Genomic DNA, 17,848 nt, shown 5'->3' with positions numbered 1-17,848 from the left:
TATCTTATTCGAAGGTTTAAACTTGTAATCACTAGAACATAGTTTAGTTAATTCTAAACTTGTTCGCAAACAAAAGTTAATCCTTCTAACTTGACTTTTAAAATCAACTAAACACATGTTCTATATCTATATGATATGCTAACTTAATGATTTAAAACCTGGAAACACGAAAAACACCGTAAAACCGGATTTACACCGTCGTAGTAACACCGCGGGCTGTTTTGGGTTAGTTAATTAAAAACTATGATAAACTTTGATTTAAAAGTTGTTATTCTGAGAAAATGATTTTTATTATGAACATGAAACTATATCCAAAAATTATGGTTAAACTCAAAGTGGAAGTATGTTTTCTAAAATGGTCATCTAGACGTCGTTCTTTCGACTGAAATGACTACCTTTACAAAAACGACTTGTAACTTATTTTTCCGACTATAAACCTATACTTTTTCTGTTTAGATTCATAAAATATAGTTCAATATGAAACCATAGCAATTTGATTCACTCAAAACGGATTTAAAATGAAGAAGTTATGGGTAAAACAAGATTGGATAATTTTTCTCATTTTAGCTACGTGAAAATTGGTAACAAATCTATTCCAACCATAACTTAATCAACTTGTATTGTATATTATGTAATCTTGAGATACCATAGACACGTATACAATGTTTCGACCTATCATGTCGACACATCTATATATATTTCGGAACAACCATAGACACTCTATATGTGAATGTTGGAGTTAGCTATACAGGGTTGAGGTTGATTCCAAAATATATATAGTTTGAGTTGTGATCAATACTGAGATACGTATACACTGGGTCGTGGATTGATTCAAGATAATATTTATCGATTTATTTCTGTACATCTAACTGTGGACAACTAGTTGTAGGTTATTAACGAGAACAGCTGACTTAATAAACTTAAAACATCAAAATATATTAAAAGTGTTGTAAATATATTTTGAACATACTTTGATATACATGTATATATTGTTATAGGTTCGTGAATCAACCAGTGGCCAAGTCTTACTTCCCGACGAAGTAAAAATCTGTGAATGTGAGTTATAGTCCCACTTTTAAAATCTAATATTTTTGGGATGAGAATACATGCAGGTTTTATAAATGATTTACAAAATAGACACAAGTACGTGAAACTACATTCTATGGTTGAATTATCGAAATCGAATATGCCCCTTTTTATTAAGTCTGGTAATCTAAGAATTAGGGAACAGACACCCTAATTGACGTGAATCCTAAAGATAGATCTATTGGGCCTAACAAACCCCATCCAAAGTACCGGATGCTTTAGTACTTCGAAATTTATATCATATCCGAAGGGTGTCCGGAATGATGGGGATATTCTTATATATGCATCTTGTTAATGTCGGTTACCAGGTGTTCACCATATGAATGATTTTTATCTCTATGTATGGGATGTGTATTGAAATATGAAATCTTGTGGTCTATTATTATGATTTGATATATATAGGTTAAACCTATAACTCACCAACATTTTTGTTGAAGTTTTAAGCATGTTTATTCTCGGGTGATTATTAAGAGCTTCCGCTGTCGCATACTTAAATAAGGACGAGATTTGGAGTCCATGCTTGTATGATATTGTGTAAAAACTGCATTCAAGAAACTTATTTTGTTGTAACATATTTGTATTGTAAACCATTATGTAATGGTCGTGTGTAAACAGGATATTTTAGATTATCATTATTTGATAATCTACGTAAAGCTTTTTAAAACCTTTATCTATGAAATAAAGGTTATGGTTTGTTTTAAAAATGAATGCAGTCTTTGAAAAATGTCTCATATAGAGGTCAAAACCTCGCAACGAAATCAATTAATATGGAACGTTTTTAATCAATAAGAACGGGACATTTCATTTTCTACTGCTGATGATTATTTGTTTTCTTTTTCTTTGTTAATTGCTTATGGAGCAGCCAAAGTTGGTAATAAACAATATTGATGCCCTGAAACATGTTGTGTTGGTGGATGATTCATCTGTCTCTGGATCTATGTATCATGACAGTTTGATATGGAGATTGATAGCTTTAGGTGCAAATGAGATGTGTTTGCATGTCATTCTCGTAACTTCTGACAGGTAAGATTCAATATCAGAACACATAATCACCTACATGTTGTGCAGAGCCTTTTTATTTTGATAAATAAGTAACTCACACCTTTGTATAGTAGAGTGTCATCGGGCTTATGGATTAAATCATTTAGGTTCTGTATAGGCTCTTCGACTTGTATAATAATGCATATATTACACACCATGCTTCATATTTTTTTTCTCTAATTATGTTGCAGCTATTATTCATATGCAGCTTATATGGATTTTGGATTTCCCGACATTTTCATTTCCCGTGAGGTAACCTCAAGTGTTTCCAACTATGCCTCTGGGATTTTGATTTTTGATTGTTTAGAATGGAAGTATTTTAAAAGTATAATTGATGGTTAGTTACTTATATGTATGTTTTTCCTTCATTCAGAATAGTATTTCTTCAAATTGGTACATTTTACAGATAATTGTTTGATTGATATGAATAATCAAGTTATTGTATGATTTGTTGTATATTGCAGACATTTGGATGGACCCCACCACAAGCAAAAGTACATATGGTTCCAGATTATTTTAGCCAGTCAGAGGTGAATTCATATATATATATATATCTCTTTGACTATTTCCTTGTGCTGTTATAGTAACCTTCGGTTGCTTATATATCTCTTTGACTATTTATTCGTTTCTTTGTAGTGGGATTTGATTATTGAGGTCCTTGGTCCCAATGCACCATCTTTTCGAGATAAATGCACTTAAACAGAGCAATTATTACCGAGCGTAAGTATTGTATAACTATATGCAATTTATGCATGAACAGTTCAACACACTTTTTTTATATACATATGTATATGTAATATGTATTTTTCTATGCAAGCTCATGGATGATAAAGAAATTACATTCGAGGACATCATAGATGCGTATCTGGCATATTTGCAAGTAAGATTCAGACCTTATTTGATCGTCCATTCATCAAGTTAAGTATTTTAAAGTTGTGTTTGACCCATTTGTTTAATTTAAATCTCTTTTTATAGGTAACTGTTGTGAATCCTGCCATGGATAGAGCACTTTTACTATTGCAAAAGTTTGCATATGATGCTCAAGGGAAAAATTCCAAAAGATAAATTAAGATTTGGGGCTCCATGGAGGCATCCGCCAAAGAAGGATGACCCGTTACAGCGTTCAGAATGGGCTAAGCTTCAACTTATGGATTTTATTCAATGTTTAGTCAATGCCGAATTCGGGGTAATTTATTTATTTTCCTTCACAAATTTGGTAATTTATTTATTTTCCTTCACAATTTGGTGTCTTTCCTATAACTTTTATGTGTGTGTGTGAAGACTACACAGATATAGACAGGCTAATACATTTTCTGTGAGTGATTATTGATTAGTTGTATTAAGTATGATTATAACATCTAGATTATTACAATAAAAATGTAATTGTTTCGAATAAAGTGACTTATCGTATATGCATTGAAACTACTTTTGCCTCATTTTTTTGGAAGTTGAATTTGATGATCTTACCCTTTTAACTTGTTTGAGGGAAAAGTTACATGGGTTGATATTGCCTCGTGTACTGTTTTACCTCTTATAGAGATGTTAAAAATAGCAACTTTAGCTTAACTTGTAAGTTATGCACTCGGAAAATCACACTTTTCAATTTAATTGCCTTAGTTATGGAAACCATATAGAGATGGTTCGGTTTAAATGTGTATCTGCATTCTGATTGGCTGTGTTTTTTTATCCATTTCCCTTAGTTAAAAAGAGAGAGTTTTAATATGTGAGTTAATTTTATCTATATGCATTCTTATCCAATATTATCTTTATCTCTACATATTAATTCGTTGCACAAAACACGGGCAGATTAACTATTTCGCTGATTGTAGTCTTGAAATATCTGACGATCCTTCTGTAAATGCAATGATCGAGGTAACCTTTTATCCTTTGCAAAGTTGGTCCTATCATTTATGTTAGCGTGTGCTACTCACTTGTGTTGTCTACATGGATTCATGTCAAATGTCACAATTGGTTCACTATATTATCTTTAAAGTATATGTTAATATTTCAAACAAACATAATGTCCATTTTTCCACCTCTTCTTATTTTTTTAAATATACAGGTTGGTTTACTTTATGTCCAACGAGATCCATCCTTCTTTCGCCCAATATCTCGGGCTATTCAGAGATGTCTTGTGAGATGGTAAAAAAAATGCATATTTATCTTGGGGCTTTTATCATATATATCCTTCCTAACATTAATAATAACATATTTACCCATCTAAACATGATTATATCATATTTATCAATTCTTAACATTTATATATAACATATTTACCCACTTAAAAATAATAACTTTTTGTACGGCTCTAGTTATTGAGTCGACAACAAGCGTCGATTTGTTTGCGACTTGACTGACTCTTAGAGCCTAAATTAAATTTCAGGCAGAATTTAAAACCCATGGAAATTTGATTTTACCATTTTCATGGCATCTCAATTTTATTTTTAATTTAATCTTACTTTTTTAAAAAAAAAATTCCTACTTATTGGCCGGAGTTCCACTCGGAAGCAATCTCTCTATCCGTCGAATAGAGAGAGTGATGACTTTCTCTACTTTTGAGAGTGTTTTCACTATGGGTTGAAAAATGACTTGTCTTTATTCTCGGATAGGGGAATGATTGTCTACATCTCACCTCCTCTATACACCACTTATGTGGTATTGGGTTTTGTTGTTGTTGTATACTCATTTTAATCATTTATATATATCATATATACCCATTCACATATATACCCATTCATTAGATCATCAAAATGACAATCTACTAATTTACTTGTACAATGCAAATTGAATCAATAAACATTTTATAAAATTATTAGTGTTTTCCCCATAGTCGATACATGAAAAAGCTCTCTGGTAGTACATGATATCTAATCGTTCAAGGTCACATGTGCTGCAGAGTGTGTTGCGTGGCCATTTTCAAACTACAAAAAGGATATTCTAATTAACCACCAACGTAACTTTAATTTAATACTTGTAGTCTCTTACTATAAATTAAACAATAAATTAATAAAAAAAATATCTTGTAATGTGTGAGAATGGCAGTTTATCAACTTTTTTCTTCAGACTTCTCACAACTCATAATCAGAATTCTTTGTCCTTTAACAAACCAAATCTCCGTTCGCTAAACGTAATAGGTATTCTACAATTTTGGCCCGAATGCAGCAATTCGAATATCTCTGAATCATTTTATAAAGTGTTTGTAAAAGTATATATATACAAATGTTCAAAATGGGTATATAAGGAGGATATAAATGTTTAAAATGGACATATATAATTTTGTTCTTTTAAATGGATAAATATGTTATATATAAAGATTAAGAATGGACAAATATGATATAATCATGTTTAGGTGGGTAAATATGTGATTATTGATGTTAAGAAGGGTATATATGATAAAAACCCTTTATCGGGAGTTAACCTTCAATGCAGCAAAAAGTTACCATAAGCTGACAATCCTTTTTTTACTGCAGGCTTGTCCAGGAGAGAATTCAAATGAACCTAAAAAATTCCTTACTTTTCGAGTGGCACCGAGTTGTAAGGGGACGCAGTTATCGACATCTCATGTTACAAGCAGGCAATAAATAGAATTCATATATGCTTACAAAAGCTTCATCGCTGAATGTAAGAGATCATCTTACCTTTTGAAGTTTTACAGTATAATATACCAAGTTGTATTCTTTAATATAGCAGGTCAGGTACCGTTTGATACAAATTATTAACACTAATATGCTGTTTGCAACTTTTGTGTATTCAAATCTACCTGGTGATAGGACATAAAAGTAACATATAAAATTGCCCGTCCTTCCAAATCAAGACTATACTTGTATTATATTCGGATTTTGCGAATGACTATTTGTAATTAGTCGAGCTCTAGTTAGTCAACACGGTCCAATATATTTTTGTCGAGGTACCTTACGAGTAGGTGACATTTTTTTGTGTGTTTATGTGTCGTATCACGGTTTTGATCCAAACAAATAAAGCTCACGTATCACTATGTATCCAACCTAAAAATGGAGCACACTAGTGACCTTTATTGAAGATGCAATATCTATGTTTTCTATTTAATTTGTTTGTTGGTCATTGTATTTTTTATCCTTTACTAAAAGGTTAAAACAATGAACAGTAGTACCCTTTACTAATACGAAGAAAATGTTGAACAATAACCCACTCACAAGCTTCACACACTTGTACTCCCAGCTTACCTATTTGTACCATCAAGCACCACCATTTAGTCTATTTTGTCTTCCCAATTTTTTTTATTATTATTACTACCTGGAGATTAACTACTTCGCTGATTGTAGTCTTGAGATCGTTGATGATCCTTTTGTAAATGCAATGATCGAGGTAACCTTTTATTCTTTGCAAAGTTGGTCCTATCATTTATGTTGGTGTGTGCTACTCACTTGTGTTGTCTACATGGATTCATGTCAAATGTCACAATTGGTTCACTATATTATCTTAAAGTATATGTTAATATTTCAAACAAACATAATGTCCATTTTTCTATCTCTTCTTAATTTTTTGAATATACAGGTTAGTTTACTTTATGTCCAACGAGATCCATCCTTCTTTCGCCCAATATCTCGGGCTATTCAGAGATGTCTTGTGAGATGGTAAAAAATTCATATTTATCTCGAGTTAACCTTAAATGCAGCAAAAAGTTACCATAAGCTGACAATCCTTTTGTTACTGCAAGCTTGTCTAGGAGAGAATTCAAATGAACCTAAAAATTCCTTACTTTTTGAGTGGCACCGAGTTGTAAAGGGACGCATTTATCGACATCTCATGTTACAAGTAGGCAATAAATAGAATTCATATATGCTTACAAAAGCTTCATCGCCGAATTATTAACACTAATATACTTGTATTATATTCGGATTTTGCGAATGACTATTTGTAATGAGTCAGAGCTCTAGTTAGTCAACACGGTCCTCCAATATACTTGTGTTGTCTAACTAGTTTCATGTCAAAGGTCCATTTGTTCAAACAAACATGTGCAAAACACGTGCAAAGAAACTATTTTGTAGATTAACTATTGGTTAACAACTAGTTGTTGAACCCTCGCTTCGCGCCGAGGGTTCGGTTTTCAATGTATTTTATTGCGTTTAGTTTGTAAAATTATTTCGTGGCTAAAGAATGATGTCGTTGAAACGCAACTCGATTCGAACTAAAAGGTATAACCAGTGAAAGATTTAAATGTTACTTTAAATTAACAATATATGTTCATCTCCGCGTTTAGCTATGTAATTATCGAATTTTAAAAATTTAACGCAAAATCAACGTGTATGTAAAGTACCCCAATTTTTTAGCGTTTTTTTAAAAAGCGTCAGTTTTGCGTATAGTTAGTGACATTGTGTTCCTAAAATTATTTCGAGTTTAACGATGGTGTCGGAAAAGTTAACTCGTTGCGAACGAGAAGATATGACCCGTTGAATATTTGGGTGGAGTTTATTTAAGATTTTTTGTGAAAATAGTTATTTGACACTTTACCCCACTGTTTGGGGGTCGATTTGAATATTTGAAAAAAGTGTGGGGACCTTTGTTGGTATAATGAAATTTAGTTAGAATTTTTTTTAAAAAAAGTGAAATGACGAAAATGCCTTTAGTTACTATTCACCATTTTTGTCTATTAGATAATATAATAATAATAGTAATGTTATCTTATAGTATGTTATTTTTTTTTTTTTTAAGGCAAGGCTCCAAAGTGAGGTTGATGAGGATTGAACCTGAGTCTCCTTTGGAGATTCCCAAACACCCTACCACTCCTTTGGGGTTGGCCTGTTTCCTTTTTTAATGCAACAGCAAATTCTTTGTTCCTATTTTTTTTTATCGAATGAGTTTAAAGTTGTTAATGATCATCCATACATCAAGTTAAGAAATCTAAAGTTGAATTTGACCCATTTGTTTAAATCTCTGTTTATAGTTAACCGTTCCGTCACTTTTGCAAAAACTTCACAAACATGGTGAAAATGATCATTTAGACTGAAAATCATGTAAATATCTTAAACTCCTAATAGTGCAGATCCATCTTATTAAGATGAAGAGTAAGAATAACACTAAAATGAAAGGTAAATTTAAAAATACTGAGAGTCTAAATCCTTCTCGAAACTTTTATCACCTTCAAAGTTCAAACTTCTTCCCATAGAGGTTCATTGTCTTCTCACACCCAATAAACTAATCAAAAAGAAATACTGATAGTCTAAATCCTTCTCGAAACTTTAAAATAAAGAGTAAGAGTTAAATTTAAAAATATTGATAGCCTAAATCCTTCTCGAAACTTTTATCACCTTCAAAGTTCAAACTTCTTCTCATAGAGGTTCACTTTCTTCTCACACCCAATAAACTAATAAAAAAATCATAAAAAAATTAAAATTAAAATGAATTAATGCATTTTGTATTTAAGTTTCACTTGTATATATTTAAATTAAAATGATATAATTCTAACCCGAAACCTGCACTTCTTATTGCTTTGATGCAATTGGTGTTACTTGTTGGAACGTGCATAAACACCCTTTGCATGCCCTCGTCTTTCACTACATTTAACCCCGTTTTAAACAAATTTGTAGCCACTTTGTTACCCCTGAAGTGCCTTGACGTGACTAGCATGAACAAATACGAGTCATGAAACCCTGCCCCGGGTGAGACCCACGGATACCAAGTGTCTTGTGCAAAAATAAATCAATTATTATCAAATCATTAATATAGTTCCACTCTTGCTACTGCTCGATTATATAGCCACCATCTAATAAACTTCAAATGCTAATAACCATCTAGCTACTATGGTGAGAACGTGTGTAACTAACTACCAGTTTAATAATGCCTATAAAGTATCAAATCACTTACTCCACCAACTTAGACCACAATATTCGGTGATGAATATGACCATTTTATCTTTCAATTTAAACTAATTGTTAACTAGTGATTCTTGGGTGTCCTTTACTGTGATATCACTAGTGTCTTTTGATTAGCAATTGTTATATGTAGATAAATTTGAGTTTTGAATCATTATTTACCATACATAGTTGAATGATGATTTGACGAGTATATCATGGGTGGTTGTTTATGCTTAATGTAAGACTATAAGAGTGTCTATATCCCCAACGAATGAAAGTAAATAAAACTAGCACTCTTTATCATGTAAATGTAGTACTCCATATTATTTTTTAAAAATAGTTAATCTAAACAAAAACCTTAAATCGTAGCAACAAAAGCCAAAAGCGTCAACATCAACATAGATAATATATGAGCATTACGAAAAGTTATCTTAATTACCTGTTTAAAGTTCAAGAACACGTCATAGTTGATAACTCTCATGATTTGATGATGTAGAATTAGACGCCATTGTCGATTTGTTTTTTGGATATTAATATATCTCATCTTCACTGCAATAACAACAAAGATAAAGGATTTAGATTTATAAGATAAAATGTATGTGCTATAATCCTTAATTACTTTGTCGTTAAACAAAATAAATAAATAAAATATTTAAGTATTCTAATCATTGAAACACAAAAGTATGTAACTAAACAAATTTTTGGTTGAGAAGGTACCTAAAATGATAATTTTTTACTTTAACTTATTGTAGTTAAAACTTAAAAGAAGAAGCACCAGCAGCAACACATGAACAATTTGTCCTAAATTATTCAGTTTACACAGCAAAGAGAGTCTGATGCTTCATTGTTTTCAGTTTGTTTGATTGCTTACTTGAAATGAATTAACTGCTTCTAAAATAAGGACTAATTTAATCTGTCGTTTTTTATAAAGAAAGAGTAACAGGTATGCACTCCTTACATCCTTATGGTGATTGAAAGATTAGAGCTGTTATTATTTTGTGACCGTGTAAGTATTACTATTAGGGTTTTTATCAAATCCAATAACAAATAGCGAATTACAGTAGATTTTAATAACCTTAGGCCCCGTTTGGCTCGTGGAATTTCAAAAGAATTTGATGGAATTGGAATTGAATTCCTTAGACCACTCCGTTTGGTTGACATAATTTGGAAGGAATTATATTCCTTGGAATCTTGAGATCCCTTCATCTATGGAATGTTCATTCCTTCAAGATGATGATGGATTTAAATCCCTTTCAACATTGAACTTTCGGGTTGCGACTCTAGAGCGCCTTTTTGGCGCTCATTTTCGAGGCACGTTTTCAGGGAGCTATTCGGAGCGGTTTCGGGGCGCGTTTTCAGGAAGCGTTTTTGACGCGCATTTTTGGGTCGCATTTTCGGTCTGAGTTTTCGGGTCGCGTTTTCGATCCGCGTTTTCGGTCCGCATTTTCGGGTCGCGTTTTTATGCCGCGTTATCGTGGCGCTTTTGAGTCGCATTTTTGAGACGTTTTTTTCGCGGATCGGGACACTTTTTTTGTGCGCGTTTTCGTGTCGCGTTTTCAAAGCGCGTTTACGGGGCCGACGGAAACGCGCGTTTTCGCGGTCGCCCGGAAACGCGCGTTTTCGCGGCGCGCCCGGAAACGCGCGTTTTCGCGGCGCGCCCGGAAACGCGCGTTTTCGCCGCGCGCCCGGAAACGCGCGTTCCTGGATCCCCTGCTGAAACGCGCGTTTTCGCAGGGCGTCCAGAAATGCGGATTTTCGGATCCACTGCAAAAACGAGCGTTTTCGCAGCGCGTCCGGAAAAACGCATTTTCGCAGCGCATATGAAACACGCGATCTCGCAGCGCGTCCGAAAACGCGCGATCTTGCAACGCGCTCGAAAACGATCTTTTTCACAGCAGCAAACGCGCGTTTTCGACACGCGTTCTCAAATCGCGAATCTATTTTTTTTTTTTTTTTTTGAAAAAGTGAGTCTGAAAATGAACACAAAATTTAGAAACGTAATTCTTTTTATAACTTTTTAATTATTTTATAAAATGAAATTCAATTCCATTCCATGTAAAATAGAACACATTTTTCACATTCAATGAAATTTATCAATTCCAATTCCTTCGGATTCCAATTTCTTTGACACATTCCATTCCATCCAAAAACATTTCACGAGCCAAACAGGGCCTTAATCTTCAAAACTTAACGAATTTCACTCAACTAAGGAATTGAAAGCTCAAGCTCCAAAACATACAAACAAAATTAGTTCTTTCTATGCCCTGCTGTGTTCCTATGGTATGTTTGTTTTGGTTTTAGGTATCTGTGTTTTGTTTGTATGTTTGTATGGTTAGATATGTTTTGTTTTTATGTAAAGTATGTGTGTGTAGGTTTGTTAGTTTGTAGGTATGTATGTTCGTAGGTATGTCCCTTATTGGTTTGTTTTCGTATGTTTAGGTACGTTTTTATGTATGTATTTTTGTTTGTATGTTTTTTCGTAGGTATGTCCCTTGTTGGTATGTTGTTATATATGTATGCCTATTGGGTTGTATGTCATGTATGTATGTCATTTTTGTATGGTTGCTTCGTTCGCGGGTTTTCATGTTCTTTGACTTTTTAGCTATCATATGCCTTGCGCTCCGCACTACACTCTAAGGTACGTTTTTATTTCCTTTTTTTTTTCAATGTACGTTTGTTTTTTTGTTTTTGTTTTTTTTTATATATATATATGCATCCGACTCTATTAAGTGATTTATCAGCAAGCGTCAATTTATTGGCGACTTGACTCATCTTTAGAGCCTAGATTGAATACCAGCCATTATTTAAAACCCATGAAAATTTGATCCTACCATTTTCATGGCGTCTTTTTTTTTTTTACCTATTGACCGGTCCTCTTAGAAGCAATCTCTCTATTCGTCGAACATACAGGGGAATGACTTTCTCTACTCTTGTAGTGTTTCACTCGGAGTGGAGAAATGACTTCTCTTTATTCTAGGGTAGAGGAAAGATTGTCTACGTCCCACCTCCAGATACCCCACAAAATGGGATTGGGTTTGTTGTTGTTGTTTGTTGTTGTTTGTTTGCTTGAACTAACTGCTTCCAAAGTGAGTGAGGACTGATTGTACCTAACTTTATACCAAAGATTTCTTCTTTCTTTAATTATGAACAATATATCTACACCTTACATGCTTTTGGAGATAAAAAAAAAAATTTAGGGTTATTATTCTTTTGTGTTTTAATTAAGAGCTCTGCTATACTTTGGATCAACATAGAGATTAAATCTCGAGCTTCAAATTTGAACTTGTAATAATTAAGGTTAATACTAATTAACAGAGCACACACAAAGTATATATACCTGATCGATTACAATGAAGACGACCAAGATTATTGAGTTTCTTCTCGCGAAAGAATTAGGGTTCCGATCTGCGAGAGAAACGTATAGAGAGGAGCGGCAGATCGCGTACACAGACCAAATAATATAATATTTTTGATTAAAACGAAACCCTAAAAAAGAAAAGAAATATATATAACAACGGAAATTACATACATGGCTCATCAACTTCTGACCTTAACAAAACAGCACTAAACTTTCCATATATTCACAAAGCCACCTTCAAAATTTAAAAAACACGACAAACAAAGTGGGCTCATTTTATCTTTCTTTTTTCATTCACTCTTTACTAAATATAATTATTTGTAATTTTTGGCATTTTCATTTGATAAAAGATTTGTATCAACTCTCAATTGATGTATTGTAATTACTCCGTATAAACTCTAGAGAACACATTTATGTTGCAAATAATTTTGAGCCAGAATGCGTACGTCATCTCAACTACTGAAATCATGTTTAAAGTATATAGCAAATTTATTTCTCGTTACAATGAACAAACCGTTTGTCTACTCGTTAATAATTAAAAGGGAAAAATAATTCACGGTCCAATGATGTTTCATGATAGGCCCTAATAATTAGTGTATCAAATCCGGTTGTTAGCCCATGATTAGATACTTAAAGGAAAAAAATGATTAAAGGTTCAGTGCTATTTCATGATGTGCCCCAATAATCTACCCATCTATTGCGGTTGTTAGCCCATGATTAGCCTTTAAATGAAAAGCTCATGTACTGTTATTGTCCTAAATGTAAGCAGTCCATATCGCTAATGTAAACAGAATTAGTGGATGCTGGCATCATGATGTTAATGAAAATGACCAAATCACCCATGCTGATGAACAGTGAAATGGGAAGGTTGTTGTGGGGCATGGTGGTTATTTTAGTTCACAACTTTAAGTATGTTGATAAATATTACGGAGTAAATTCTTTCCCACAATGGGTTTTTGAAACTAGAAACAAACAAGAAATGTCGATTTCCTTGATCCAGGCGGGATGAGGTTGATATGGGAGGAATCGACTCATGTTATGTTGGCAGAAACTTTGTCAGGGAGTGATCACCTGAGTTGGGAGGGATCGCCCGCGAGCAAAGAGAGATAAAGCTAATATGGATTATGGGCTTTTTTGGGTTGGATTAGGAAACAATTGATAAAGGGTGATGATATATACACCATCATTTTTTCTGTATCCACCATAAAATAAGTATTAACATGTTGTACAGTATAACATGTTAATGCACAGTTATGGTGGATATATCAATTGAAAGGACCCGTTCATATACATTATAAACGATTCACAATAGTTGATTACATCGCGAGGTATTTGACCTCTGTATGATACATTTTACAAACATTGCATTCGTTTTTAAAAGACAAACTTTATTCACATCAAAAGTTGACGGCATGCATACCATTTCATAATATCCAACTATAAATGATCTAATCTGTCATTTACTTAATCATAATCTTTATTGAACTCAATGAGTTGAATGCAACGTCTTTTGAAATATGCCATGAATGACTCCAAGTAATATCTCTAAAATGAGCAAATGCACAGCGGAAGATTTCTTTCATACCTGAGAATAAACATGCTTTCAAGTGTCAACCAAAAGGTTGGTGAGTTCATTAGTTTATCATAAACGATCATTTTCATCATTTTAATAGACCACAAGATTTTCATTTCTCATAAATACACATCTCATATCAGGCATTTCGCAAACTTCATAAAGATAAAAATCATTCATATGGATTGAACACCTGGTAACCGACGTTAACTTAATGCATAGAATACCCCCAAAACAGAACCTCTCGTCTGTATAATAATCTCGAAGTACTAAAGTATTCGTACCCCGAATGGGACTTGTCAAGGTCCATAGATCTATCAGGGGTCATTTCCCTAAATTCTTAGGTTACCAGACTTGAAGGGCGATATTCGGTTTAATAATCCAACCATAGAATGTAATTTTAAGTACTTGTGTCTATTTCGTAAAGCAGTTGTAAAAGCAGCGCATGAATTCTCAGTCCCAAAAATATATATTGCAAAAGCATTTAAAAAGGGAGCAAATGAAACTCACAATACTGTATTTTGTAGTAAAAATACATATGACGTCATTGAACAAGTGCAATGTTGGCCTTGGATTCACGAACCTATATTAATTATATATATATTTATATGTTTGATCAATATCGGTCTAACAATTTAGGTCAAGTCGTAGTGTATCACAATCCTAATGCTCGAGACTAAATATGCAAAAGTCAACAAAAATCATATTGACCAAAATGTCTTCCAAAATTTATACATGATTGTTATATAGTTTAAATATAGTCGTTTTATTTATTTAAATATTTTTAATAGATTTTATTAAAGTAAATAATATAGTTCTTTTATTAATAAATAAAATTTTATATTAAAATTTATATAATAAAAATATACTTTTATATATCTTAAGTAATAAAATTTATAAAGTTCATTTAATATCATAAAAATAATAAAATAGGTATTATTAATGTAATTATATTATACGTAGTAAAATATCTTTGTATCACATATTTATTTGATAAAATAATATTGATAATAATAATAATAAGTAAAAGTTGTATTATTTTGTAATAATTATTATTATTCTACTAATAAAAATAACAATAATTATATTTTCTACAAATGATAAAATGATAATTTTTATTAACAATAGTACTAAAATGATAATAATAATGATGTTTCATATTAATAATGATATTTTTATTAAAAATAATAATTTTAGTAAAAATGATAGTTTTATTATTAATAATACTTTTAATAATAATAATAGTAAAATAATGAAAATGATATTTTTCCTTTAAATCAATATCTTACAATATCTTAATTTCATCATGATACTCATACACATTATTTCCTAATCGCTTCGTTTAATAGCTTTTAGTCGTCTTTTATATCGCGTTCATATTAATAATAATAATAGTAATCATAATAATTAGATGTTACTAATATTAGTTTTAATTATAATAATACTAATAATAATAATATTAATGATAATACTAATAACTATTTGAATGATAATAATAATAATAATAATAATAATAATAATAATAATAATAATAATAATTATTATTATTATTATTATTATTATTATTATTATTATTATTATTATTATTATTATTATTATTATTATTATTATTATTATTATTATTATTATTATTATTATATCCTTAACGATAATAACGATAGTAATAATAATAAAAATAACAATAATATCTTTTATTAATAACGATAATAATAATAATAATAATAATAATAATAATAATAATAATAATAATAATAATAATAATTAGATTATAACGACGATAATAACGACGATAATAATAATCATTTTTAATAATAATAAAAAAAATTCAATTGACTTTAACTTCTAAACCGTTCATCGAAACCATTCGATATCTAAATGAAAAGTTCTCAATTTTTCGCTAGCTTTCCAATGACATGCATATCACATACCTTATCTTAATAGCATATGCATTTAATTCAAGATTCGACATAACCTATCTAACGACAATAACGAACGTATAAGCATGCATAATCCTATATACTCGAGCACTAGTCAGGGATACACTAATAATATATAAAAGTTAAGTTATGAGTGCTCACGTATCAATATTGAGATTCAATATTGCAGGAAAAGTACGTAGACGCAACGAAGATGATAAACACTAGTTTGACTCACGAGCAATACTCCCGAACCATACCCATAACCTCCATAGCTATAACCCATAATTGCCTTAGCTCTATCCCGCTCGAAAAACAATTTCGAAATCACTCGGACAGCACTCCGTCGTAATATTTTATGTATACTAATAATATCTTGAAATAATACGGAGTAAATATATATATATGTAAATCGATTGAGAGAGTTTAGAGAAAAATATTTTCAAGTTTCTATGAAATAATGAAACCTATTGAATTCTATTTATAATAGATTTTTGAATTATTAAAGTGAATTATTAAAGTATGAATTATTAAAGTGAATTATTAAAGTATGAATTATTAAAGTGAATTATTAAAGTATGTGAATTATTAAAGTGTGAATTATTAAAGTGATTTATTAAAGTATGAATTATTAAAGTGAATTATTAAAGTTAAAGTAAAGTAAAAATAAAGTAAAGGTAAAGTTTAAGTATAGTAAAAGTATAAAACTATGTACGTATAATACGCGTATAAATATATATAATATTAATTTAAATCGTTATATATATATTTAATATAAATATCGTTATCTTTATCATACTGGTTAAGTACTGAGTTGTCAAAAGTGGTTCTAGATATTTATAAAAGTTATATATGTTTTAATAATAATGTTCTTTTTAAACTGAAAACGTTTTTGTACGTTTGAAACTAAATCAAATAAATATGATAATTTTGTTTTCCAAAACTAAATATATTTAATAATCATTTTGTTTAAAGGTTAAAATAATGGAAATCGTTATATCATAAAACGTTTTAAAAAAAGTAGAATCATATATATTCATAATAGGTTTCAAGTTTTTAAATTACAGTCTGTTGGTGAAGCATGCGATAAAGTTCAAAGGTTAAATAAACGTATGAAATCATCTTAATGAAAAATGTCGAGTTACTTAACTTGTCGATATCCAACATCTAAGTTATTTACACTCCACGTTCTTACTTATAAATCACTTTACCATTTTCCGAATGTTGTCAAAAAGAATAGATTTCTTAAATCACAGTGGACCTCATAACATAGACCCGTAATCATATCACAATGTATCTGATAAATCAATCATTTGATATTATCTTCTAATTTCATCGATAAACATATTGAAACAAATACATTCATGTAAAGTATTATACGTTTAATACTTTATTAATATTCTCAAGTTATAATATACACACACACACACACACACACACACACACACATATATACATATTTATTTATATAAAACGGTTCGTGAATCGTTGGAATTTGGTCGAGGTTATAATGAATGTATGAACACAAATTTAAAATTCTTGAGATTTAACTTAACAAACTTTGCTTATCGTGTCGGAATAATATAAAGATAAAGTTTAAATTTGGTTGAAAATTTCTGGGTTGTCACATCAATGCCCATTGTTAAACCTAATAGGTTTGCGTTTTATGCTTCTATGAAGTAAATCCTAGCCTTATTATACACATGTACACGCAAATAATAGAAGTAAATATCTAATTTGTCTCGTTGACTAAACTTTTCATAACCACGTTAAAATATTGTGTTAGCCTTTATATATCATTTGATTATTATCCGTTTATTGTTAGTGGACTTATGACTGTGATTAATCACTGGTTTGGAGTTCCAAATTCCTAACATAAGTCTCCTAAAGTATATTTTTAACGAATGAAATTTTTTAAGTTTACATTAGTCTACATCATTATTTATTTTTAAAATAATATAATCTTTTTAATTAGCTTCGACACACTATCCTAGTCAACACGTCCTTCTCACAACTTATCTTATCTTATCTTATTTCTTAT

At 31.0% G+C, this 17,848-nt stretch overlaps 1 long non-coding RNA gene across 1 annotated transcript; it reads left to right on the top strand.

The window, feature by feature from the left end:
* The first annotated feature begins 1,977 nt into the window (after positions 1 to 1,977).
* Positions 1,978 to 2,657, top strand: LOC139894234 (uncharacterized). The gene is made up of 3 exons (XR_011774860.1): positions 1,978 to 2,109; positions 2,319 to 2,379; positions 2,592 to 2,657. It is a non-coding gene; the product is annotated as an uncharacterized lncRNA (long non-coding RNA).
* The last annotated feature ends 15,191 nt before the right edge of the window (positions 2,658 to 17,848 follow it).

The sequence above is a fragment of the Rutidosis leptorrhynchoides genome, chromosome 2 (genome assembly GCF_046630445.1).
Source record: "Rutidosis leptorrhynchoides isolate AG116_Rl617_1_P2 chromosome 2, CSIRO_AGI_Rlap_v1, whole genome shotgun sequence".
NCBI classification, from domain to species: Eukaryota; Viridiplantae; Streptophyta; class Magnoliopsida; order Asterales; family Asteraceae; genus Rutidosis; species Rutidosis leptorrhynchoides.
Note: the sequence above shows the minus strand (reverse complement) of the source record. Positions and strands in the feature narration are given on the sequence as shown.